Source organism: Bombina bombina, chromosome 1, assembly GCF_027579735.1.
Source record: "Bombina bombina isolate aBomBom1 chromosome 1, aBomBom1.pri, whole genome shotgun sequence".
Lineage (NCBI taxonomy): Eukaryota > Metazoa > Chordata > Amphibia > Anura > Bombinatoridae > Bombina > Bombina bombina.
The window spans coordinates 1,167,827,155-1,167,853,711 of record NC_069499.1 but is presented as its reverse complement, the minus strand read 5'-3'; positions in this window follow the sequence as shown (position 1 = coordinate 1,167,853,711).

Here is a 26,557-nt window from a genome sequence, read left to right as displayed (position 1 = left end):
CAGTTGTCATGATAAGCTTTTGCATGCAGAAAAGGTTTCTATTAGTGCTAGTACAGTATCTGTTGTTCCTTCAACATCTAAAGTACATGATATCCCTGTTGATATAAAAAAATTATATTGCTGATGCGATACAGAAGGCTATGGCTGCTATACTGCCTTCAAATAAACGTAAAAGGTCTTTTAAAACTTCTCATAATACTGATGAAATTTGTATTATGAGGATCTCTCTGACTCAGAAGATCCTACTTCAGACATTGACACCGATAAATCATCTTATCTTTTTAAAATTGAGTATATTTGTTCTTTGTTAAAAGAAGTGTTGTTAACTTTGGATATTGAGGAGTCTGGTCCTCTTGATAATAAATCCAGTAAACGTTTAAATTCTGTCTATAAACCTCCTGTGACTATTCCTGAGGTTTTTCCTGTTCCTGATGCTATTTCTGATGTGATTTCTAAGAAATGGTCTAAGCCTGGTTCTTCTTTTGTTCCTTCTTCGAGATTTAAAAAGTTGTATCCTTTGCCAGTGGCTAAATTAGAGTTTTGGGGAAAAATCCCTAATGGTTAATGGGGCTATTTCTACTCTTGCTAAACATACTACTATTCCTATGGAAGATAGTACTTCTTTTAAGGATCCTTTAGATAGGAAAATTGAATCTTATCTAAGGAAAGCTTATTTGCATTCTGGCTATATTCTCAGACCTGCCATTTCTATGGCTGATGTTGCGGCTACATCAACTTTTTGGTTGGATAGCTTAACACAACGGGAAAAAGACTGATTTGCATAGCATTGTTCGTTTGCTTCAACATGCTAATCATTTTATCTGTGATGCTATTTTTTGATATCATCAAGATTAATGTTAAATCTATGTTTTTGGCTATTTTAGCTACAAGAGCTTTATGGTTCAAATCATGGAATGCTGACATGGTATCTAAATCTAGGTTACTATCTCTATCATTCCAGGGTAATAATTTGTTTGGTTCCCAGTTGGATTCTATTTTTTCCACTGTTACTGGGGGGAAGGGAGTTTTCTTGCCTCTGGATAAAAAGTCTAAGGGCAAATCTAAAGCTTCTAATCAGTTTTGTTCCTTTCATCAGAATAGAGATCAGAAAACCACTCCTTCCCCTAAGGACTCTGGCTCCAATTGGAAGCCATCCTCGAGTTGGAATAAATCCAAGCCTTTTAAGAAACCAAAGCCAGCCCCCAAGACTGCATGAAGGTGCGGTCCTCAATCCAGTTCTGCTGGTGGAGGGCAGATTGAAATTATTTCAAGACGTATGGGCAGGTTTCGTTTAGAATCATTGGATTCAGAATATTGTCTATCAAGGGTATCGAATAGGTTTCAGAATAAGACCTCCTGTGAGAAGATTTTTTTCTCTCTCATGTTCCAACAAATCCTGTGAAAGCTCAGGCCTTTCTGAAGTGTATTTCAGATCTAGAGCTTTCAGAAGTAATTGTACCAGTTCCAATTCTGGAACAGGGTCTGAGTTTTTATTCAAATCTATTCATTGTCCGAAGAAGGAAAATTCTTTCAGACTAGTTCTGGATCTGACGTTTTTGAATCAATTTGTAATGGTCCCAATTTTCAAGATGGTGACTACAAGGACTATTCTGCCTTTTGTTCAGCAAGGTCATTACATGTCCTCATTAGACTTACAGGATGCGTATCTTCACATTCCGATTCATCCAGACCACTATCGGTATCTGAGATTCTCTTTTCTAGACAAGCATTACCAATTTGTTGCTCTTCCATTTGGCCTAACAACAGCTCCAAGAATCTTTTCGAAGGTTCTCGGTGCCCTTCTATCTGTAATCAGAGAGCAGGGTATTGCGGTGTTTCCTTATTTGGACGATATCTTGGTACTGGCTCAATCTTTTCATTTAGCACAATCTCACACAAATCAACTTGTGTTGTTTCTTCAAAGACATGGTTGGAGGATCAATTTACCAAAGAGTTCCTTGATTCCTCAGACAAGGGTCACCTTTTTAGGTTCCAAGATAGATTCAGTGTCCACGACTCTGTCTTTAACAGACAAGAGACAAATAAAATTGGCTTCTGCCTGTCAAAACCTTTAGTCTCAATCATTCCCTTCAGTGGCTATGTTATGTGCATGGAAGTTTTAGATCTCATGACTGCAGCATCGGACGCGATCCTCTTTGCTCGTTTTTATATGAGACCTTTGCAGCTTTGCATGCTGAATCAATGGTGCAGGGATTATACTCGGATATCACAGTTGATATACTTAAATCCAAACATTCAACTCTCTCTGTCCTGGTGGTTGGATCATCATCGGATTCTTCAAGGGGCCTCTTTTGTTTGTCCTTCCTGGACTGTGATTTCAACAGATGCAAGTCTCACAGGTTGGGGAGCTGTCTGGGGGTCTCTGATAGCACAAGGAGTCTGGAATCCTCAAGAGGCGAGGTTACCAATCAATATTTTAGAACTCCGTGCTATTTTCGGGGCTCTTCAGGATTGGCCTCTATTAAAGAAAGAATCATTCATTCGTTTTCAGACAGACAATATCACAACTGTGGCATATGTCAATCATCAGGGGGGGGACTCGCAGTCCTTTAGCGATGAAAGAAGTATCTTGGATACTTTCTTGGGCAGAATCCAACTCCTGTCTAATTTCTGCGATACATATCCCAGGTGTAGACAAATGGGAAGTGGATTATCTCAGTCGTCATTCTTTACATCCAGGTGAGTGGTCTCTCCATCCAGATGTATTTTGTCAGATTGTTCAGATGTGGGGTCTCCCCGAAATAAATCTGATGGCTTCCCATCTAAACAAGATCCAGGTCCAGGGATCCTCAGGCGGAGATAGTGAAGGCGTTAGCAGTTCCTTGGTTTTACCAACCTGCTTACATTTTTCCGCCTCTAGTTCTTCTTCCAAGGTTGATCTCCAAAATCATATTGGAACAATTGCATGTGTTTCTGATAGCACCAGCATGGCCTTACAGGTTTTGGTATGCAGATCTTGTTCGGATGTCCAGTTTCCAACCTTGGCCACTTCCTTTAAGGCCAGACCTTCTGTCTCAAGGGCCGTTTTTCCATCAGGATCTCAAATCGCTAAATTTGAAGGTATGGAAATTGAACGCTTTGTACTTAGTCATAGAGGTTTCTCTGACTCATTGATTAATACTATGCTACAGGCTCGTAAGTCTATTTCAAGGAAGATTTATTATTGGGTTTGGAAAACCTATATTTCATGTTGTTTTTCTTATAAATTCTCTTGGCATTCTTTTAGGATTCCTAGAATTTTACAGTTTCTTCAGTATGGTTTGGATAAAGGTTTGTCTGCAAGTACCTTGAAGGGACAAATCTCGGCTCTTTCTGTTTTATTTCATAGAAAGATTTCTAAACTTCCTGATAGTCACTGTTTTGTTCAGGCTTTCGTTCTTATCAAGCCTGTTGTTAAATCAATCTCTCCTCCCTGGAGTCTTAATTTGGTTTTGAAGGCTTTGCAGGCTCCTCCTTTTGAGCCTATGCATTCTTTGGATATTAAACTACTTTCTTGGAAAGTGTTGTTTCTTTTGGCTATCTCTTCAGCTAGAAGAGTTTCTGAATTGTCTGCTCTCTCTTGTGAGTCTCCTTTTCTGATTTTCTATCAGGATAAGGCTGTTTTACGAACTTCATTTAAATTTCTTCCTAAGGTTGTGAATTATAGCAACATTAGTAGGGAAATTGTTGTTCCTTCCTTGTGTGCTAATGCTAAGAATACTAATGCAAAGGTCTGAAATATTATGTCAAAGCTACTAAAGATTTCAGAAGACTTCTAGTCTATTTGTTGTTTTTTTCTGGCCCTAGGAAAGGTCAGAAAGCCTCTGCCATTTCTTTGGCATCTTGGTTAAAGCTTTTGATTCACAAGACTTATTTGGAGGCGGGACAGTCTCCGCCTCAGAGAATAACAGCTCATTCTACTAGATCAGTCGCAACTTCTTGGGCTTTTAGGAATGAAGCTTCGGTTGATCAGATTTGCAAAGCAGCAACTTGGTCTTCTTTGCATACATTTACTAAATTTTACCATTTTGATGTATTTGCTTCTTCTGAAGCAGTCTTTGTTAGAAAAGTTCTTCAGGCAGCTGTTTCAGTTTGATTCTTCTGCTTATGATTTAAGCTTTTTCTCTTGTTAAGTGTATTCAGTCCACGGATCATCCATTACTTATGGGAATATATTCTCTTCCCAACAGGAAATTGCAAGAGGATCACCCAAGCAGAGCTGCTACATAGCTCCTCCCCTCACATGTCATATCCAGTCATTCTCTTGCAACTTAAAAGATAGGACGTTGTGAGAGGTCTGTGGTGTTTTTATACTTAGTTTATTTCTTCAATCAAAAGTTTGTTATTTTAAAATGACACCGGAGTGTGTTGTTTATTCTCAGGCAGTATTTGGAAGAAGAATCTGCCTGCGTTTTCTATGATCTTAGCGGCAGTAACTAAGATCCACTTGCTGTTCTCGCATATTCTGAGGAGTGAGGTAACTTTCAGAAAGGGAATGGCGTGCGGGGAACCCTGCAAACAAGGTATGTGCAGTAAATTATTTTTCTAAGGAATGGAATTGACTAAGAAAATACTGCTGATACCGATGTAATGTAAGTAAAAGCCTTTAATACAGTGAGAGCGACTGTTAACAGGCTGATTTAAATATATACAGTAAAGTAATTTTCTAAGGAATGGAATTTGACTGAGAAAATGCTATTAATACTGAAGTGATGTTATAAGCCTTAAATGCAGTAGGATGACTGGTATCAGGCTTATCAATAGAGATACATGCTCATTAAAAAAGGGATGTTTAAAACGATTTTACTGGCATGTTTAATCGTTTTGTGAGGTACATTGGTGATAAAATTTGTTGGGGCATAAAATTTTTCCACATGGCTGACAATACTTCTGCATAGAAACAGTTAACTGAAACTCCCAATATTGTAATATTGAGTAGGAGGGGCCTATTTTAGCGCTCTTTTGACGCAGTAAAAAATTCAGGCTCTGTCTTCCTGCTTCCTTCTGCTTGACCCGGGTCGTCTCCAGACAGCTTAAGGGACTTCAAAAGTCATTTTGAGGGAGGTAATCAGTCACAGCAGACCTGTGACAGTGGTTTTTTGACTGTATTAAAAAATGTTTTTTTGCTTATAAAAACCGTTTGGGTTTTAAGGGGTTAATCATCCATTTGCAAGTGGGTGCAATGCTCTGCTAACGTAATACATTTACTGTAAAAATTTGTTTGCTATAACTGATTTGGTTCATTGTTATTTCAACTGTGACAGTTTTCTGTGCTTCTTAAAGGCACAGTAGCGTTTTTCTTTATTACTTGTAAAATTATTTACAGTGTTTTCCAAGTCTGCTAGTCTTATTGCTAGTCTGTTTAAACATGTCTGACACAGATGAATCTGTTTGTTCACTATGTTTAAAGGCCACTGTGGAGCCCCACAGAAACATGTGTACTAAATGTATTGATTTCACTTTAAATAATAAAGGTCAGTCTTTATCTATAAAGGAATTATCACCAGACAACGAGGGGGAAGTTATGCTGACTAACTCTCCTCACGTGTCAGTACCTTCGCCTCCCGCTCAGGAGGCGCGTGATATTGTGGCGCCAAGTGCATCAGGGACGGCCATACAAATCACCTTACAAGACATGGCTAATATTATGAATAATACCCTGACAGAAGTATTATCTAAATTGCCAGAATTAAGAGGCAAGCGCGATTGCTCTAGGGTAAGAATAGAGCGCGCTGGTGCTACAAGAGCCATGTCCGATACTGCGTCACAGTTTGCAGAACATGAGGACGGAGAGCTTCATTCTGTAGGTGACGGATCTGATCCAGGGAAACCGGATTCAGAGATCTCTAATTTTAAATTTAAGCTTGAGAACCTCCGTGTATTGCTAGGGGAGGTTTTAGCGGCTCTGAATGACTGTAACACAGTTGCGATTCCAGAGAAATTATGTAGGCTGGATAGATACTATGCAGTACCGGTGTGTACCGACGTTTTTCCTATACCTAAAAGGCTTACAGAAATTATTAGCAAGGAGTGGGATAGACCTGGTGTGCCCTTTTCCCCACCTCCTATATTTAGAAAAATGTTTCCAATAGACGCCACTACACGGGACTTATGGCAGACGGTCCCTAAGGTGGAGGGAGCAGTTTCTACTTTAGCTAAGCGTACCACTATCCCGGTGGAAGATAGTTGTGCTTTTTCGGATCCAATGGATAAAAAATTGGAGGGTTACCTTAAGAAAATGTTTGTTCAACAAGGTTTTATCTTACAGCCCATTGCATGCATTGCACCTGTCACTGCTGCTGCGGCATTTTGGTTTGAGTCTCTAGAAGAGGCCATTCACTCAGCTCCATTGGATGAAATTATGGACAAGCTTAAAGCACTTAAGCTAGCTAATGCATTTGTTTCTGATGCCATTGTACATCTAACTAAACTAACGGCTAAGAATTCCGGTTTTGCCATTCAAGCGCGCAGAGCGTTATGGCTTAAATCCTGGTCAGCTGATGTGACTTCTAAATCTAAATTACTTAATATTCCTTTCAAGGGGCAAACCTTATTCGGGCCTGGCTTGAAAGAAATTATCGCTGACATTACGGGAGGTAAGGGTCATACCCTTCCTCAGGACAAGGCCAAATCAAAGGCCAAACAGTCTAATTTTCGTGCCTTTCGAAACTTCAAGGCAGGAGCAACGTCAACTTCCTCCGCCCCAAAACAGGAAGGAACCGTTGCTCGTTACAGACAGGCCTGGAAAACTAACCAGTCCTGGAACAAGGGCAAGCAGGCCAGAAAACCTGCTACTGCCCCTAAGACAGCATGAAGGGATGGCCCCCTATCCGGAAACGGATCTAGTGGGGGGCAGACTTTCTCTCTTCGCCCAGGCGTGGGCAAGAGATGTCCAGGATCCCTGGGCGTTGGAGATCATATCTCAGGGATATCTTCTGGACTTCAAGGCTTCTCCTCCTCTAGGGAGATTTCATCTTTCAAGGTTATCAGAAAACCAAATAAAGAAAGAGTCATTCCTATGTTGCGTACAAGACCTCCTAGTAATGGGAGTGATCCACCCAGTTCCGCGGACGGAACAAGGACAGGGATTTTATTCAAATCTGTTCGTGGTTCCCAAGAAAGAGGGTACCTTCAGGCCAATTTTGGACCTAAAGATTTTAAACAAATTCCTAAGAGTTCCATCATTCAAAATGGAAACTATTCGGACTATCCTACCCATGATCCAAGAGGGTCAGTACATGACCACGGTGGATTTAAAGGATGCCTACCTTCACATACCGATTCACAAAGATCATCATCGGTTCCTAAGATTTGCCTTCCTAGACAGGCATTACCAGTTTGTAGCTCTTCCCTTCGGGTTGGCTACGGCCCGAGAATCTTTACAAAGGTGCTGGGCTCTCTTCTGGCGGTTCTAAGACCGCGAGGCATAGCGGTGGCTCCGTATCTAGACGGCATCCTGATACAGGCGACAAGCTTCCAAATTGCCAAGTCTCATACAGAGATAGTTCTGGCATTTCTAAGGTCGCATGGGTGGAAGGTGAACGTGGAAAAGAGTTCTCTATCACCACTCACAAGAGTCTCCTTCCTAGGGACTCTGATAGATTCTGTAAAAATAAAAATTTACCTGATGGAGGCCAGGTTATCAAAACTCTTAAATGCTTGCCGGGTCCTTCATTCCATTCCACGCCCGTCAGTGGCTCAGTGCATGGAAGTAATCGGCTTAATGGTAGCGGCAATGGACATAGTGCCATTTGCGCGCCTGCATCTCAGACCGCTGCAATTATGCATGCTAAATCAGTGGAATGGGGATTACTCAGATTTGTCCCCCCTACTAAATCTGGATCAAGAGACCAGAGATTCTCTTCTCTGGTGGTTATCTCGGGTCCATCTGTCCAGGGGCATGACCTTTCGCAGGCCAGATTGGACGATTGTAACAACAGATGCCAGCCTCCTAGGCTGGGGCGCAATCTGGAATTCCCTGAAGGCTCAGGGATCCTGGACTCAGGAGGAGAAACTCCTCCCAATAAATATTCTGGAGCTAAGGGCAATATTCAACGCTCTTCTAGCTTGGCCTCAGCTAGCAACACTGAGGTTCATCAGATTTCAGTCGGACAACATCACGACTGTGGCTTATATCAACCATCAAGGGGGAACCAGGAGCTCCCTAGCGATGTTGGAAGTCTCAAAGATAATTCGCTGGGCAGAGTCTCATTCTTGCCACTTGTCAGCGATCCACATCCCAGGAGTGGAGAACTGGGAGGCGGACTTTCTAAGTCGTCAGACTTTTCATCCAGGGGAGTGGGAACTCCATCCGGAGGTATTTGCTCAACTGGTCCATCATTGGGGCAAACCAGAACTGGATCTCATGGCGTCTCGCCAGAACGCCAAACTTCCTCTTTACGGTTCCAGGTCCAGGGACCCGGGAGCGAAGCTGATAGATGCTCTAGCAGCTCCTTGGTTTTTCAACATGGCTTATGTGTTTCCACCGTTTCCTCTGCTCCCTCGACTGATTGCCAAGATCAAACAGGAGAGAGCATCGGTGATTCTGATAGCGCCTGCGTGGCCACGCAGGACCTGGTATGCAGACCTAGTGGTCATGTCGTCCTGTCCTCCATGGACTCTACCTTTGAGGAAAGACCTTCTAATACAAGGTCCCTTCAATCATCCAAATCTAATTTCTCTGCGGCTGACTGCGTAGAGATTGAATGCTTGATCCTATCAAAGCGTGGCTTCTCCGAGTCATTTATTGATACTTTACGAAAGCCTGTTACCAGAAAAATCTACCATAAGATATGGCGTAAATACCTGTATTGGTGCGAATCCAAGAGTTACTCGTGGAGTAAGGTTAGGATTCCGAGGATATTGTCTTTTCTCCAAGAGGGCTTGGAAAAAGGCTTATCAGCTAGTTCTTTAAAGGGACAGATTTCTGCTCTGTCTATTCTTTTGCACAAGCGTCTGGCAGAAGTTCCAGACGTCCAGGCCTTTTGTCAAGCTTTAGCTAGGATTAAGCCTGTATTTAAAGCTGTTGCTCCTCCGTGGAGCTTAAACTTGGTTCTTAAAGTTCTTCAAGGAGTTCCGTTTGAACCCCTTCATTCCGTTGATATTAAACTTTTATCTTGGAAAGTTCTATTTTTGATGGCTATTTCCTCGGCTCGAAGAGTCTCGGAATTGTCTGCCTTACACTGTGATTCTCCTTATCTGATTTTCCATTCAGACAAGGTAGTTCTGCGTACTAAACCTGGGTTTTTACCTAAGGTAGTCTCTAACAGGAATATCAATCAGGAGATTGTTGTTCCGTCATTATGTCCTAATCCTTCTTCAAGGAAGGAACGACTTTTGCATAATCTGGACGTAGTTCGTGCCCTGAAATTATATTTACAGGCAACTAAAGATTTTCGTCAAACTTCTTCCCTGTTTGTCGTTTACTCTGGACAGAGGAGAGGTCAAAAAGCTTCGGCAACCTCTCTCTCCTTTTGGCTTCGTAGCATAATACGTTTAGCCTATGAGACTGCTGGACAGCAGCCCCCTGAAAGAATTACAGCTCATTCCACTAGAGCTGTGGCTTCCACCTGGGCCTTTAAGAATGAGGCCTCTGTTGAACAGATTTGCAAGGCTGCGACTTGGTCTTCGCTTCACACTTTTTCAAAATTTTACAAATTTGACACTTTTGCTTCTTCGGAGGCTGTTTTTGGGAGAAAGGTTCTACAGGCAGTGGTTCCTTCCGTTTAAGTGCCTGCCTTGTCCCTCCCATCATCCGTGTACTTAGCTTTGGTATTGGTATCCCATAAGTAATGGATGATCCGTGGACTGAATACACTTAACAAGAGAAAACATAATTTATGCTTACCTGATAAATTTATTTCTTTTGTAGTGTATTCAGTCCACGGCCCGCCCTGTCTTTTTAAGGCAGATCTAAATTTTAATTAATACTTCAGTCACCACTGCACCCTATGGTTCCTCCTTTCTCGTCTTGTTTTGGTCGAATGACTGAATATGAGGGGAGGAGCTATGTAGCAGCTCTGCTTGGGTGATCCTCTTGCAATTTCCTGTTGGGAAGAGAATATATTCCCATAAGTAATGGATGATCCGTGGACTGAATACACTACAAGAGAAATAAATTTATCAGGTAAGCATAAATTATGTTTTTCTTGAAATTTATGTGAAATTTATGAGAAAGACTTATTTTTTGTGGATTTAATTTTTTTCAGCGGAAATAGCTGTTTTTATTTTATCCCTCCCTTTCTAGTGACTCTTCTGTGGTCTCACATCTTGGGTAATTTTATCTCATACATCACTACCTCATGGACTCTTGCCAATTACATGAAAGAAAACATAATTTATGTAAGAACTTACCTGATAAATTCATTTCTTTCATATTGGCAACAGTCCCTGAGGCCCACCCTTTTTATGGTGGTTATGATTTTTGTGTAAAAAGCACAATTTTATTTCCAGTTCCTCTTTTTGTATGCTTTTTTACTCCATATTTTTTCAACCCACTTCTTGGCTATTCGGTAAACTGAATTGTGGGTGTGGTGAGGGGTGTATTTATAGGCACTTTGAGGTTTGGGAAACTTTGCCCCTCCTGGTAGGAATGTATATCCCATATGTCACTAGCTCATGCCAATATGAAAGAAATGAATTTATCAGGTAAAGTCTTACATAAATTATGTTTTTTATGAGGATACTTATATCTCAAAAAACGATGATGTTACAGACGTGAAAATTGATATTTAGATTCCCCTTTAAAAATAAAGAAACACGTGTTTTACCATTTCCCTGAAAATTCACTTAAGGGGGGTGAAAAGGGGAGGGGTTATTTATGAGGATATCTATATCTCAAAAACCAAAGATGTTACAGATGTGAAAATTGGTATTTAGATTCTCCTTTAAAAATAAAGAAACACGTGTTTTACCATTTCCCTGAAAATTCACTTAAGGGGGGTGAAAAGGGGAGGGGTTATTTATGAGTATCTCTATATCTCAAAAACCGAAGATGTTAGAAAAGTAAAAATTATAATTTAGACTTCCGGCGGGCGGGGCGTCTGGAATGCAGCAGCGGTACAGAGCTCTGCAACTTCTGCACAAAAACACAGACTTTTGCTGCTGCTTTGCCTCCCCCGTGACTCCTCTTCTTGCCAGGCTTGGGGCTATTAGTGCCTCCGTCAACAACTGGCTGAATCTCCACCACGCAGGACACGACACCCGGTCCTAGCCCCCGGAGGCATATAGCAAAGGCGTGAAAGGACGCCATTTTGGAAGCGGCTCCGGCGATCCTCCTCAAGGTTTGTGCCCCAGCTTTCACCACGGACCGGCCGCAATCAAAACTACAAGCATTGCAGTTTCTTACTCCACTGCTGCTCCGGATCACTCCAGGGCCACTGGCCCTTGACAGAGGAGGTGGACAAGGCGCCTGACTATAAGTGGGACTTTACCCCTGCTACCTGCCTTGGGGATAACCATAACCTAAGTGTGAATAAAAAACAAGCCCTAAGGGTTCTGCAGAGTTGCTCACTATACACACAGCACATAGCTCTGCCTTACATCAATTGAGCAGAGGGGTCAAATGAACACTCCAGATTAGACATTATAAATCAGTGGCTGGTTTTGCTATCCAGTTTTGAGACCAGCATAGTAGCCTTTCTGGACTTTTTGTTTGGGAACAAGCATCAGTGCCTATATTGACAAATCAAACCAGATTTTATATTTTTTACACTCTCTTCACTCCTTTGTTTTGTGGAAGTTTGCAGTGTACACACGTGGCTGATTGCTCACTTGCTATAACTTCCTGCAATCTAAAAAAGTCAATTACGCCACCTTGTGGTTTAGATTCGACATCACACCTGCCTATAGCAGATACATCTCAATCCTAATTCAAGATTGCTCTGGAGCAAGTTTGGTGGGTGTCCTGTGTGCCATTCCTTGGGAGACTGGACTTGTGGGGATAAAATCTATACAGCCCCTTTGCACTATATTCTTTGAAAGTTGACAAATATTTCCACAGATTATCCCAGTCTGGGACTGACAACATAAGCTGCAGATCAAAGACACAGGAAAGGAGGCTGAAGCAGACCGCAGAAAGCCTTACACATAGATTCCAGCAGGAGCGTGAGGGGACCTCCACAGGAGATCACAATACCTTATTGCAAGAACTTAAAGCTTTCTTTCTGCCTAAAATGGATAATCTGCAAGCAGGGGTGGACACGCTGACCAGCGAAGTTCGGATGTCTTCCAATCGCCTTACAGCTGTAAAGCAGAGGATCTCTGGAGTTGAGGATAGGTAACAAGAATCTGAAGTGTCTCTAAAGAATTTATTAAAGCAAAACCAGTATCTTCAAGATAAGGTAGAGGACCTGGAAGATCGCAGTAGGCGAAATAACCTACGCGTCATAGGCGTGCCAGAAACCATCAAAGATAAAGACCTGCTGGACTTTGCAGCCTCTACCCTCCCTTCACTCCTTGGGATGTCTCAAGATTACCAGCCCCTTGACATTGAAAAAGCGCACCCCATTGGCCCATATAGGTACTTAGGTAACTCCAAAGAGAAGCCTCGCCAAGTGATCTTAAATGTTTGAACTATCAAGACAAGGTGGCCATCTTGAGGGCCTATCGGGCTGCTAAAGAAATCAAATACGAAGACCACTGCCTCCTGCTCTTTCAGGACTTTTCTGTAGAGGTGACCAGATGACGCAAGGACTTTGCACCACTCTGCTCTCTACACCATGAAAAGGGTCGTCAGTTTGCCCTCCTGTATCCAGCCAAGCTCAAGCTGCAGACCTCTTATGGTCCCAAGATTTTCCACTCCCCTGCAGCGGTGCAAGCCTACCTTTCATCTGAATGGAGACAGGACAATGACTACTCATGTGTTCACTTTTGGGTGTTTGTATATCTAATTCTAGCCTATGTTTTGTAGCAAGATGTATGCTGTTTTTCTTTTTCAGGTATTCCTGTTCTCGACGCTCCTCCTTCTTATCGACAAGGGCGGTCAAACCCACAACCTAATGCCTCATATTGAAAAGGGTTCTTTGCCCCAAGGTTACCGGTATAATTCCCTGAGTGTCACCTGAATATATTTGTTACATGTGAGTCGCCTGTTGCGCTCTTCCATGATAGTTCTACTTGCAGCTATGTCTCCCCCTAGCTGTTTGAGCTGTATAATCCCCTTTCACCTGAACGGGATCTCTCCCTCCTGGCTGTTCATAAAGATGTTCGCTGTGCCCTGTTTTTGTTTCCACACAGGTTGCTTACTAGAGGCTTCAGCTCTCTGGAGCTTTTGCCCGCCTACGAGTCTGTCTCCCAACTGCCCTATAGCATCTTCTGGAGATATTACACATATTGACTTAGCTCACCCTAATAGTGGGGCTAGGAACCTATGGCCCTTCTCTGTTCAGGTATCCCACCCCATCATGGCCTATGGGGAGGGCCATTACCCCCACGTAGAATATCACTCTCACGTACTTAGAAACATAGAAACATAGATATTGACGGCAGATAAGAGCCATAGGCCCAGCAAATCTGCCCGACCTTACCTAACAGTATAAACGTATCTAGTTCGTAGGATAGCCTTATGCTTGTCCCATTCATTTTTAAAGTCCCCCATAGTGTTTGTTGCTACTACCTCTTGAGGAAGTTTATTCCATAAATAAATCACTCTTTCTGTAAAGAAGTGCTTCCTCAAATTACTCCTGAATCTACTACCCTTTAGCTTGAGCTCATGACCCCTTGTTCTTGAATTTTCGATTTTATGTAAAATACCCACAGCCTCAGTTTTACTAAACCCTTTAATGTACTTGAAAGTTGCTATCATATCACCTCTTTCCCTTCTCTCCTCTAAGCTATACATATTTAGGTAATTGAGCCTATCCTGGTAAGTTTTATTTTTTAGACCATGTACCATTTTGGTAGCCCTCCTTTGCACAGATTCAAGTTTGTTAATATCCTTCTGAAGATATGGCCTCCAGAACTGCACACAATACTCAAGATGAGGCCTAACTAATGATCTATAAAGTGGCCTAAGAACCTTACTATTTCTGCTGCAAATACCTCTACCAATACATCCAAGCATTCTGATAGCCTTACTCGCTGCATTACTATTACTGATTGGTTTCCTCTCCCTCTAGCCCTCTACATGCCTATAGGCTGCCCTATCTACCCTACATCTTCAAAGGGACTAAAATTTGTCTCCCTCATGTCTTATGTTCTTAACATTGCACAAATGTCTGTCCATTTTGAAAATGTTGTATTGTGGAAATCAATGCCTTGTTTGCACTATATTGACCTCTGTTTATTTTCTAGCTATTACCAAATAAAACCTCTGGGGCTTCACCATCTGCAGACCATACCTTTGTGCGGTATGACCGACCCTCCTCTTTACCAGTGTCTCACAGTGAGTTTTACTTTGTGTCTGATATGTCCTGGGGGGTCTCCCCTCACATTAGAGGTTAAACACATACTATATACCCTGAACCTGAAGATTATAGGACACAAACTCTTAGCACACTCAAAACACCTCCACATAGTACGTCCCCGCAGAACACTTTTGTGTTCCCCTCATGGCCTTACCTATTAAAATAATATATTGGAATGTAGGTGGTATCACTTCACCTGCAAAGAGAAGTATAATTCTACAACACAAACTCTTTACATGCCGACTTAGCGCTGCTTCAAGAGACCAAATTGATAGCAGAAGAGCATGAGAAATTAAAGATACGTTGGGTGGGTCAAATCCTTTATTCCCCATCTGAGGGTAGGAAGAGGGGGGTGGCCACTTTGGCGAGGAAAGGCCTTTCGATTTCATTTTCACAGGTTGAGATAGAGCAGAGAGGCAGATACATCATAGCCCTTTTACATACCAATACACTTACTTACACTCTTTGTAACGTTTACGGCCCGAATGAGCCCAACTCCAGCTTTTAGTCGACCTTGTTAGCAAAGCTGTCAGCCTAAAATGCACTGATAATTATGGGGGGGGGCTTCAACTTAGCTCAGGCTCTTCCCCTGGACAGGTTCAGGGATCCTACAGTAGTGAACACCTCACAAAAACACATCTCTACACATAAAAGAGAAGTGAACTTAATCAGCTCCTTTAAAGAGACATTAAATTTGACGGATGTCTGGAGAGCTCAGAACCCAGATGGGATGGATTTTACCTGCTTATCCAAAACACACCACACTATGTCACAAATTGATTATTACCTGACTTCTCCTGTTATAACACCTCAGGTACATTCCACTGGAATAGGACAGATCACAGTCTTGGACCATGCCCCGATCACTCTATTGCTACAACCCACACCTGTGAGGTCTCCCGAGAAGTCATGGAGATTTCCCTCCTATCTCTACAGCAATGTAAACTTCTGCCAACACCTAAAATCCTCCTGGTCACATTATGTCTCTGATAATGACCTACATAGAGTTACCCCTGATCTGTTCTGGCATGCCTCTCAGGCGGTGATAAGGGGCCATATTACAGCCTTCACGGCCCATTACAATAAGAATAATAGGAAGATAGATAATGACTTTCTTTTACAATTGACCGCTGCGTACAATGATTACCTCTCAAACCCCACCCCCATATCCAAGAAAAAGTATTACGAGCTTAAACAGACCAGGGACACTTTTCTAGCTCAACAGGATATCAAATTCAATATATGCAGGCAAGGTAGATACTTTCGACATGGCAACAAATCTGTCAAATTACTAGCCAAATTAGTTAACTCATACAGGCCCAAATCCTATATAGCGGCTATCTACTCTCACTCAAAATTAACCTCAGACACTAAAGAAATGATGTCAGAATTTGTGCAGTATTACACAACTCTATACACTAGTCAGAAGATTGACAGAGAAGCAAAGCAAAGGTTCTGGGGCTCAGTGCGACTTCCTACCATTTCTGAGGAGCAAAAATCACTGTCAAATGCCCCTATACACACACAGGAGGTCATTAGAGCCATACAGAATAGCAAATTGGGGAAAGCTCCAGGCCCAGATGGGCTACATTCCGAATATTTTCAACTTTTAAGTGAAGAACTCGCCCCCACTCTGTCCTCCCTATATTCGGCATACCTAGAGGGTACAGAGCGGATGGATGGTCGCTTCTCGGATGCGAACATCTGTCTGATACCTAAACCGGATAGGGACCCTACTCAGACATCGTCATACCGACCAATCTCCCTACTCAACGAGGATTACAAGCTACTAACTAAGATTCTGGTTGATAGATTGGCGGGGATCTTGCCTTCTGTTGTCCACACAGACCAAACTGGCTTTGTAAAGGGTAGATCCTCAATGGTTAATATTAGGAAAATGCTAGCAATCACATCATACTATTGGTATAATGCCCACTCGCAGGACCCCTCCATGTTACAAGATGCATGTCTTTTGGCGCTTGACGCAGAAAAGGCATTCGACCGGATAGAGTGGGACCATCTGCACACTTCATTAGAACAATTTGGAATCACTGGAAGCGTTGCTGACTTCCTTCGGAAATTATACCACACCCCCACAGCCTCCCTTTTGGTTAATGGAGGGCTTTCCACCTCATTTACACTGCAGCAGGGGTACCAGGCATGGCTGCCCCCTCTCCCCCTTGCTATTTGACCTAGCTATAGAGTCCCTGGCCTCATACATTAGGCAGCAGTGCGAAGGCCTTGATGTCCTTAGGCACAGATATCATCTGTCATTGTATGCGGACGATTTGTTACTATTTGTGGGTGACCCCCACAATAACTTACAGTCACTCCTCGACATAATTAAAAATGTTGGCGGCTCCTTTTCAGGCTACAGGATTAATATTGATAAGTCCGAAGTTACCTTGTTGCAAAACTCACACAATACTATACTGCTAGACACAGGTCTTAAGGTTACGGGAGGCCTCTTAAAATACTTAGGGATCCACTTACATATTGACCCTACTAAGCTGTACCACCTTAATCCCACACCCACTATTGCAAATATTAAACAATTGTTTTTAAGCTGGGCAGGGCTTCCCCTTTCCCTTCTAGGTAGGGTCCAGCTTTTTAAGTTGGTCGGCCTACCTAAGCTCCTTTATCCGCTGCAGATGTTGCCCGTCCTTCTAACTCGCAAAGATGCTGAGTCGCTTCAGGCTTCTCTTGGACATTTTGTGTGGCAGGGTAAAAAACACAGGATAGGCAACTCTTACTTATTCATGCCATCTGGGGAGGTGGGCTTCGCCTTCCAAATATCATGTGGTACAATTGGGCTGCCCTGTCTACAATTACGCTGGACTGGCTTGTGGGGAATGAACATTTTACCATCCCTGAATTAGAGGCTAGCCTTATTAAGCCAATAAACTTGGCGTTTTTGCCCCACGCTGTTTTCAACTCCCTTCCCCAGTTTATCCGAGCTCACATACTATTCAGAGATCCCTTGAGGGCATGGTCCAAGATGTGTAAACTGTGGGGGATACAAAACTCAGTTAGTAAATATTTACCGATTCAAGGTAACTTACATTTCCTTCCGGGATACATGACAGAGGTGTTTGCGGCATGGTATCAACAGCGCATCACTAGGCTCCACCAGCTCTTTAATTCATTAACCTTAGAAATTACATCCTTTCATGAATTGCAAAAATTGTATGGCCTTCCCAATGCACATAGGCATATTTTCAATGTAGACACTACCTATATAAGTTGATTTCAGACAAGTTGCTAATTAGTGAACCCTCTAACATTGATAAGTTATGTATTCTAGCTAAGCAAGGTTCATACAAGATCTCATACCTATGATCTGTTCCTGAGACATTTTGAGGAATCTACTATGCAAAGGATTTTAATGAAATGGTCAGACCATAGAGACCTATTGATAGATTCTGACCTCCTCAAGGCCAGTCTTATGAAAGTACACACTAGTACAATATCTGCAAATCTGAGGGAGACACACATGAAATGTGTCCATCAATCCTACATTACTCCTAGCCTTTGCTCCAAATGGGTTCCGGGGGCTGAGAACATCTGTAACAAGTGTAGATACCCATCTCCTGACTGGACTCATTTGTTATGGGATTGTCCCAAGTTGAAAAGATTCTGGCATAGAGTCTCATACTGGTTGACAAGGGTGACGAATCAACAGGTTACGCTCATGGCACAACATGTGATATTCCTGATACCTAAAGACAGAATATACAAGTTTGGCATTGTCATCAATACAGTCCTCATGCTTGCTAGGCTAATTATTCTAGCGGGGTGGGCTAGCGAGAAAACCCTTCCCTTCCAGCAATTACTTAGTAAGGTACATACTCAGATGCTGATTGAGCAAGCAGACACAAAGGGGGATCCTGAAAAACAAATTAAAAGATTTCTTCACAAATGGGAGGCCTATCTGTTATTTTACCGCCATTTAGAAACAGCCTATATATCCTGAATGAGAACCTTAGAGGCAATCTGAAGTTTAGGTTTATCGAGGTTCCTATGCAGACACAACTGTAATCAGTGAATCCCCCCTTCTAATTTCTAATCCTTTTGCCCTCCTGTACATTGGTCTATGGGGAGTGAGCTGGAGGCGCTCTAGGTAAGTGTTAAATATAAATGTATTTATATATGTAATTCTTGTTTTGTTATGTTTTGTTTCTTTACTGTAACAAAAAACAAAATGTGTGGACAATTTGAATCCTTGCCTATGCGTGGCAAATTGGTGATCGTGACACTTTTTCTTCTTTAAACCATTTCTGTTATTATGATGGACTTTGTGAAACCAACAAAGTCTTATGTTATTATATTTTCCTTGTTATTTGTCAAGTATGCAGTGGATCGTTTGTCCTCGCTACAAATAAAGTTATTAAAAAAATATATATATATATATAATTTAAAATCGTCATTATAATGTAAGTTTACATGCCAAATTTCTTGCTCCTAACATCAGGAGTTCTCAAGATATGGATATCACAAAAAAAATGAATACTCTTTTTTTTTCTTCACATCTGACAGTTGAGTCATAATATATAATTACAATTTAATATTAAAGTAATTGTAAACAGAATAATAATAACATATTTTTGATGTCCCGGATGGACGCCCTGCCCAAAACTTAGCTGATTGGTGCCTATGTACAAGAAACACACGCCTAGATTTAGAGTTTTGCGGCCAAAGGGGTGCGTTAGCTACGCATGCTTTTTTCTGGCCGCACCTTTTAAATACCGCTGGTATGGGGGGCGGAGTCTAGCCAAGCTCTAAGATGGCAGCTTAACTTGGCAGCTCTGTGCAGCAACTAAAGCATAAAAGTAAAAAAGCATGTTTGGAGACTTTCTTTAGAATCTAAAAGACCTCTGCAGAGGATATCTACAATAAGGGGCCACTTTCAGCGCAGTATCCTCAGAGGAGGAGGAGCAGAAGGCTATAAACCTGACCGGGAGACTTGGCGCGCACTTTTCCTCTGCCACGCAGCAACAGATCCGGCATCGCTGAGAGCCCATCAAGTGAGTCGACGGTAATCTGGCTGAGGCGCATCTACCTACTTTGTGTGAGCTAACGGCAGAGAGGTAATTGGGACTACACCCTAAGCAGCGCATTGCGGTCCCTGGCACAGGGCCATATTTTAGCCGCGGCCACGGCCAGCACTCGGCATCCTTAAGCCTGCAGGTGAGAGAGACACAGAGGCTGTCGCCCTCCCTACAGCGAGGCAATTGGAGGATCGACAATAGGCCTCACGAGCAGCAGTACTTGCGATACCCGGCAGCATTAGTAGATAAACGGCTAATGTTAAAACTCGGGCCGCACACAGCACACTAAAAACTATTGGGAATTACCCTGAAGCACCAGGAAGGCCCTGTAAGGGTATAATAGAACTGTTACACAATATTATAGCGGGGTGGCGGTGTAATCAGGGTTGCACAGTGACTGATAAGTACTATACCGCTAAATGAGCAGAGGGGTCCTTAAACAAAAATTGGCCTGTTGCCTTCCCTGGCGTCTCTGAAAGCCTCCTATACAGCAGCTCCGATACTGGTTGCAATAAACAAGGCCCCACACAGCCTTCCCTAGTGGCACTAAGATGGCAGCCAAAAAACCTAATAAACTGGACAAAAACCTAAAGTCCACAGCACTAGACTCATATTTAAGGTCCACTAAAGGGCTGGCCGCAGAGGAGGTGGATGGGGAGCTAGAAGAGAGACATCACGCTTCCATAGCGAGCACGGTGGACACGCCAGGGACATGTGGAGGTATGACAAAAGCTGACCTTCAGGCCCTTGTCTCCAAGGAAGATATGGCAGCAGGGCTGGAAAAATTGATGAATAAAATTGATAACTTGCATTCCTCAGTCACTAATAGTTTGGCCGAGATCAAACAAGATCTATCTGACCTGGGAGACAGAGTAGAAGCAATAGAGACTGAACAGGAAACCTTGGCTGAAACTACAACCACCAATTCAGAATCTATAGCATCCAACCAACAACAGCTTCTAGACCTCCAAGATAAAATGGAGGATCTAGAAAATAGAAACAGAAGGAACAATATCAGACTAAAAGGGATTCCGGAAAGTATAGAAGCCACGGATCTACCCTCATATCTGCTGCGCCTTTTTAGGGCTATCACAGGCGGAGAGGGAGCCACAGACTTTGCAATGGAAAGAGCTCATAGGGCCCTGAGGCCAAAACCAAAGGAGGGCCTCCCACCCAGGGACGTCATAGTCAAGATGCTACGTTTCCCTGACAGAGAAAGCATCATGTCAGCATCCAGACAGCACCAACCCTTCAAGTTTCAGGGGCAAATTGTTCAACTCTATCAAGACCTCTGTGCCCGCACACTACAAAAAAGATATGCTCTACGTCCCCTCACGTCTCTACTGAGGAAGCACAACATTCCATACAGGTGGGGATATCCTTTTGCTTTGCATATTTCCCACAACCACAAGATGTACACGATTAAATCAGCACAGGACATCCCAGAAATATGCCAATACCTGAATGTAGAAACACCAGCAATTCCTGAGGATCCCACCTCATCACAACACTTTGCTGGTAAGGAGCCACAGCCCTTGACGGGTAAGCCTCGGTGGTCTAGAGTGGCAAAAAAGAAAAAGGTGAAACCATGAACTGGACTGCTAGGTAAAGTTGCAGAGGTCTGTACTCAATGCTTCTCCCTGAGTGGGCATTAGAGCTCGCCCCGGGAGGAGGTTTTCCCTTTTTTTGATGATAAAAATTGATGTTATCCATATCTGTATTATGAAAGTTCCAGACATGTTTACATTAGAATTACTGCACATCCCATTGTTATGCATAGACATATGCCTAGTTTTTTTAATGCTCAGAATGTTGTTGTTTTAGTTCAATTTAGAGTTAAGTTTTTATTTTATTTACTGCCAATCTGTTTTTTTTTAACTGTCAGATGCAATAGTAGAGATATCTATAACCTCTCATGCTGGTATGTTGTGGTGACCGACTTTTACCCAGGTTTAGGACTCCTGACCATACACCTTCCTCACTTGTGCCAGGTTTGGTTTCTGGGTTTCAGATATACATGTGCTCTAGTCAAATTTAATGGCCCTACCACAGATTAATTTAGTCTCACACAATGTAAGAGGGTTAAATTCAGACACGAAACGGCGCACAGCGTTTAACCATTACAGACGCCTCCAGGCAAATGTGATCTACCTGCAAGAAACCCATCTTACTAAAGAACAGCTCCCCAAATACTGGTCCAGAGGCTTTTCCCAAAGCTACCACTCTACTGCAGGAGGGGAAAAAAAAGGGGGGTGTCGATACTACTACACGACTCACTACACTTTGTACACCTTGACTCGATTATAGATAGAGAGGGAAGATATTTGTTGGTGAGGGGTCAGATCCAAGGGGTTGATATCCTGTTTTGCAACATATACGCCCCAAATGAGAAACTGGATGCATTTTTTAGGGAGATCTCACGGCTACTAACGGGCTGGTCACAGATAAGGATAATTTTAGCGGGGGATTTCAACATTGACCTCCAGGCACTTAGGTACTCGAAGTCTCAACTCTCCTCTAAGAAATTAAATCACCAAAAGAAGGTAGCGAGTGCAGTTTTAAAATCATTGTCCCCGCATACTTTAGTGGATACATGGAACTCCTTATATGGGGTCACAACAGACACAACATTTTATTCGACGGCACACAATAGCTACTCCAAACTAGATTATATTATGATCAGCCACATTCTATGCCCGCTATTACTATCAGCCAAAATCCACCCGTGCACTTGGTCGGACCATTCCATTACACAGACTCTACTCCAGGGAATTAAAAACCCCAATAGAACACAAACTTGGACATTTGATCCAACTTGCCTCCAGAACCCATTGACAAAAGAAAAATTGTTGAAAGCAATGGAAGAGTATTGGGCTCTTAATCTTGACACCACAGACAACCCAGTCTCAGTATGGGCTGCCCACAAAACGGTTATTAGGGGCATGTTAATTAAAGAGAAGGCACAGCTTAAAAAGACAGCAACTTTGACAACAGAAAGACTGACTAGAGAAATTGGAAGTTTAGAGAGGAAACATAAACTCACCATGACCAATTCCACCCTAAAATTACTAGACCAAAAACGTGGCCAGCTTAATGAGATCCTTAACAATCAATCGATAAAATATGCACATAGATTGAAGACACATTACTTCCTTTATGCCAACAAACCGGACAAATATCTGGCCAAAAAGATCAGAGATAACTATACAGCGGTGTCCATTCCCTCGATATGCAGGGAGGACGGGGGTGAGACGAGCCATCCCCAAGAGATAGTAGATGCCTTCGCTTCATTCTATCGTGAGTTATATGACGGCAAAAATGTTTCCCACTGTACATCCACTGAAACCCTGCTAGGTGATTTTCTCACCAAAGCAAATTTGAAAAAAATTACAGACGCAGATAGGGAATCCTTAAACTCCAAAATTACCACGATGGAGGTTACACAAGTCATTAGGGATCTCAAGCCAGGTAAGGCCCCTGGACCTGATGGCCTACCAAGCGAATACTACAAGATGTTTGCAGGCCTATTGACCCCACACCTTACGCACCTAGCAAACCATATTATGGAAGGCGGGATGCTACCTAGAGACCTGCTCCAGGCTAAAATAGTAGTCATACCTAAACAAGGGAAAAACCCAAAACACTGCTCTAGTTACCGGCCAATATCCCTTATTAACCAGGATATCAAAATAATCACAAAAATTTTAGCTAACAGGTTAAAACACATTCTTCCCACCATAATAAACCCAGATCAAGTTGGATTTATTAAAGACAGGGAAGCCCCGGACAATATAAGACGGATGGTGTCGGTAATAGATTACCTTAAGAGCCACGAAGTGCCTTCTCTGCTCCTCTCTCTGGATGCGGAGAAGGCATTTGATAGGGTGGACTGGGGATACATGCTGACGGTACTAAAAGAAATAGGATTTGAGGGATCCTTTGTCTCTGCAATAACCACCCTATACTCTAACCCCACAGCATGTGTGAGAGCGATTGGTCACCAATCTTGCGCTTTTAACATCTTAAATGGTACACGGCAGGGGTGCCCATTGTCGCCTTTGCTTTTTGCCATATGCATAGAGCCACTAGCAGAGTACATTCGAGGAGAAGCTGGGGTTAAAGGCCTTGAAATAGAGGGAAAATCCCATAAATTAACATTATTCGCAGATGATGTCCTCCTGACCCTGACCAAGCCGACCATTTCTTTACCCCTAGTCTATGACATCCTGCACAAGTTTTCCACGGTTTCGGGATATAAGATCAATTCGGATAAGTGCGAGGCCCTTCCCATTGCGATCCCTAGATCCACTATCAAACTATTGGAAATTAACTTCGATTTCAAATGGGCATATGAACATGTGAAATATTTGGGGGTTAGATTGACACCAAATTTTGATAAACTCTACCAAGCCAACTATCCTCCCCTATACAAGTCTATAAAACAGGACATCACAAAATGGCAACAGTATAGCTTCTTATGGTATGGGAGACTGTCATCAATCAAAATGAATATTTTACCCAGGCTCCTTTATCTTTTTAGGACGCTGCCGATTGAGATCCCTAACAAAGATTTAGATACTATCCAGTCTAAACTAGTTTCTTTTCTAAGGGGAGGTAAACATGCCAGAATACCTGAAGTCATACTCACGAGACACAGACAACTAGGAGGGGTAGGACTCCCCAATTTAAGAGACTATTACCACGCTGCCAGACTAGCCCAGACTGCGACACTAGGGAGACGGGACTGTGACATTGTCTGGCCGGCTCTAGAGGCCACTATGGGGGGACTCAACTCGACAGACGATGTGCTGTGGCGGAAAGAGGTCTTGAGAACCACTAGAGGTTTCATACCGCAAGCACTATTGATATCAGGCCGACAGTGGCATAAGTCAATCAACTCTCACAAGCTGGTGTCACAACATTCCCTTGAAAAGCCGTTAAAATACATAATCCCGGGTGACTGTTACATTCATGTAGATAAATGGGAGAACAAGGGCCTATACAGAGTGGCAGATTTTCTACAGCAAGGCTCTATAGTCACATTCACACAACTACAAAAGATATTAGAACCATTCCCTTTGCAGTGATTTCTATACCTGCAGATCTCCTCAGCTATTCACTCGTACATTCAAGGTAGGAGGGTAAATCAATCCACGACGCTTGGGAGACAATGTAGCGCAAAAAACAGGCCTAAACAAGCTATCTCACATATGTATCAAGCTATACAATCAGCTAGAATAAAGAACAAACCGCCCATTGTTAGTAGATGGGAAAGAGACCTGAACATTGACCTAACGACAGAGGACTGGCACACTATAACATATGGGACGAGTAGGGGTTTGTTGAGTGCAGACCTCAGGGAAAATAGTTTAAAATTGGTGTTCCGTTGGTATATGACTCCTGAAAGAATGGCACACTTTTGCTATAGAGGATGTAAGACTAGGGGTACATACATACATATGTGGTGGGAATGTCCTAAAGTTAAAAATATATGGGATCAGACTTCAGACCTCTTATCTAACTTAGTCAGAGACCAGGTCAATGTCAGTGCCCCGCAAGCTCTACTAAACACTAAAATTAAGGGCTACAACTCCCACATAAACACTTTCTTTCGAATTATCTTCACTATAGTTAGGACCTTAATAGCCAAACACTGGAAGACAGGGGTACCTACATGGCCAGAGATTATCAACAAAATAGCCGGAGTGTACGCTTTACATGAGACAGCGTCTCATTTACAAAATACGAGGGACACTTTTGGCAAACTTTGGTTCTATTGGATAATGGGGGGAGCCGGAGATAACCTCAACTGAACCACACCACAAGGAGAGATGGAGAGGCCACATTTGATAGGATTTATAGCATATTTAGAGACATGACCGAGATATCCAGCCTTTAGAGACTGAGAGCAGAGAATGTAACAATCTGACAGTTTCTTACTTTTTTTTTTTTTTTATATTATTATGTTTTATTGTTATTAATGTTGACCCCATGAAGATTTTTCCTTGTTGTTTCTTCATATTTTTTCCTGGGTTTTTGTTTCTTTTTATTTTTTCATATAGATTTTCATAAAAATGTAGAGTGCAAAGAGACTATCGGAGGCCCAGCTGTATCATGGGTCCTAAGGAGTGTACTGAATGTTTATATAGCATGCAATAATGTTGTACCCAATGTGAGGCGGGTCAATGGGGGTTAAGATTTAAGCTATGTATTGTTTTTTCTTGTATGATATTAATTTCTGCACTCAATAAAAATTATTTCAACTAAATACCGCTGGTATTTAGAGTTAACAGAATGGCTGGGTTTTCAGTGCGTTAGGCTCCAAAAAGGGAGCGTAGAGCATAATTTAACGCCACTGCAACTCTAGATACCAGCGGTGCTTACGGACGCGGCCAGCCTCAAAAACGTGCTCGTGCACGATTCCCCCATAGGAAACAATGGGGCTGTTTGAGCTGAAAAAAAACCTAACACCTGCAAAAAAGCCGCGTTCAGCTCCTAACGCAGCCCCAATGTTTCCTATGGGGAAACTCTTCCTAAGTCTGCACCTAACACCCTAACATGTACCCCGAGTCTAAACACCCCTAGCCTTACACTTATTAACCCCTAATCTGCCGCCCCCGCTATCGCTGACCCCTGCATATTATTTTTAACCCCTAATCTGCCGCTCCGTACACCGCCGCCAACTACATTATCCCTATATACCCCAATCTGCTGCCCCTAACACCGCCGACCCCTATATTATATTTATTAACCCCTAATCTGCCGCCCCCAACGTCGCCTCCACCTAGCTACACTTATTAACCCCTAATCTGCCGGCCGGACCTGAGCGCTACTATAATAAAGTTATTAACCCCTAATCCGCCTCACTCCCGCCTCAATAACCCTATAAGAAATAGTATTAACCCCTAATCTGCCCTCCCTAACATCGCCGACACCTAACTTCAAGTATTAACCCCTAATCTGCCGATCGGAGCTCACCGCTACTCTAATAAATTTTTTAACCCCTAAAGCTAAGTCTAACCCTAACACTAACACCCCCCTAAGTTAAATATAATTTAAATCTAACGAAATAAATTAACTCTTATTATATAAATTATTCCTATT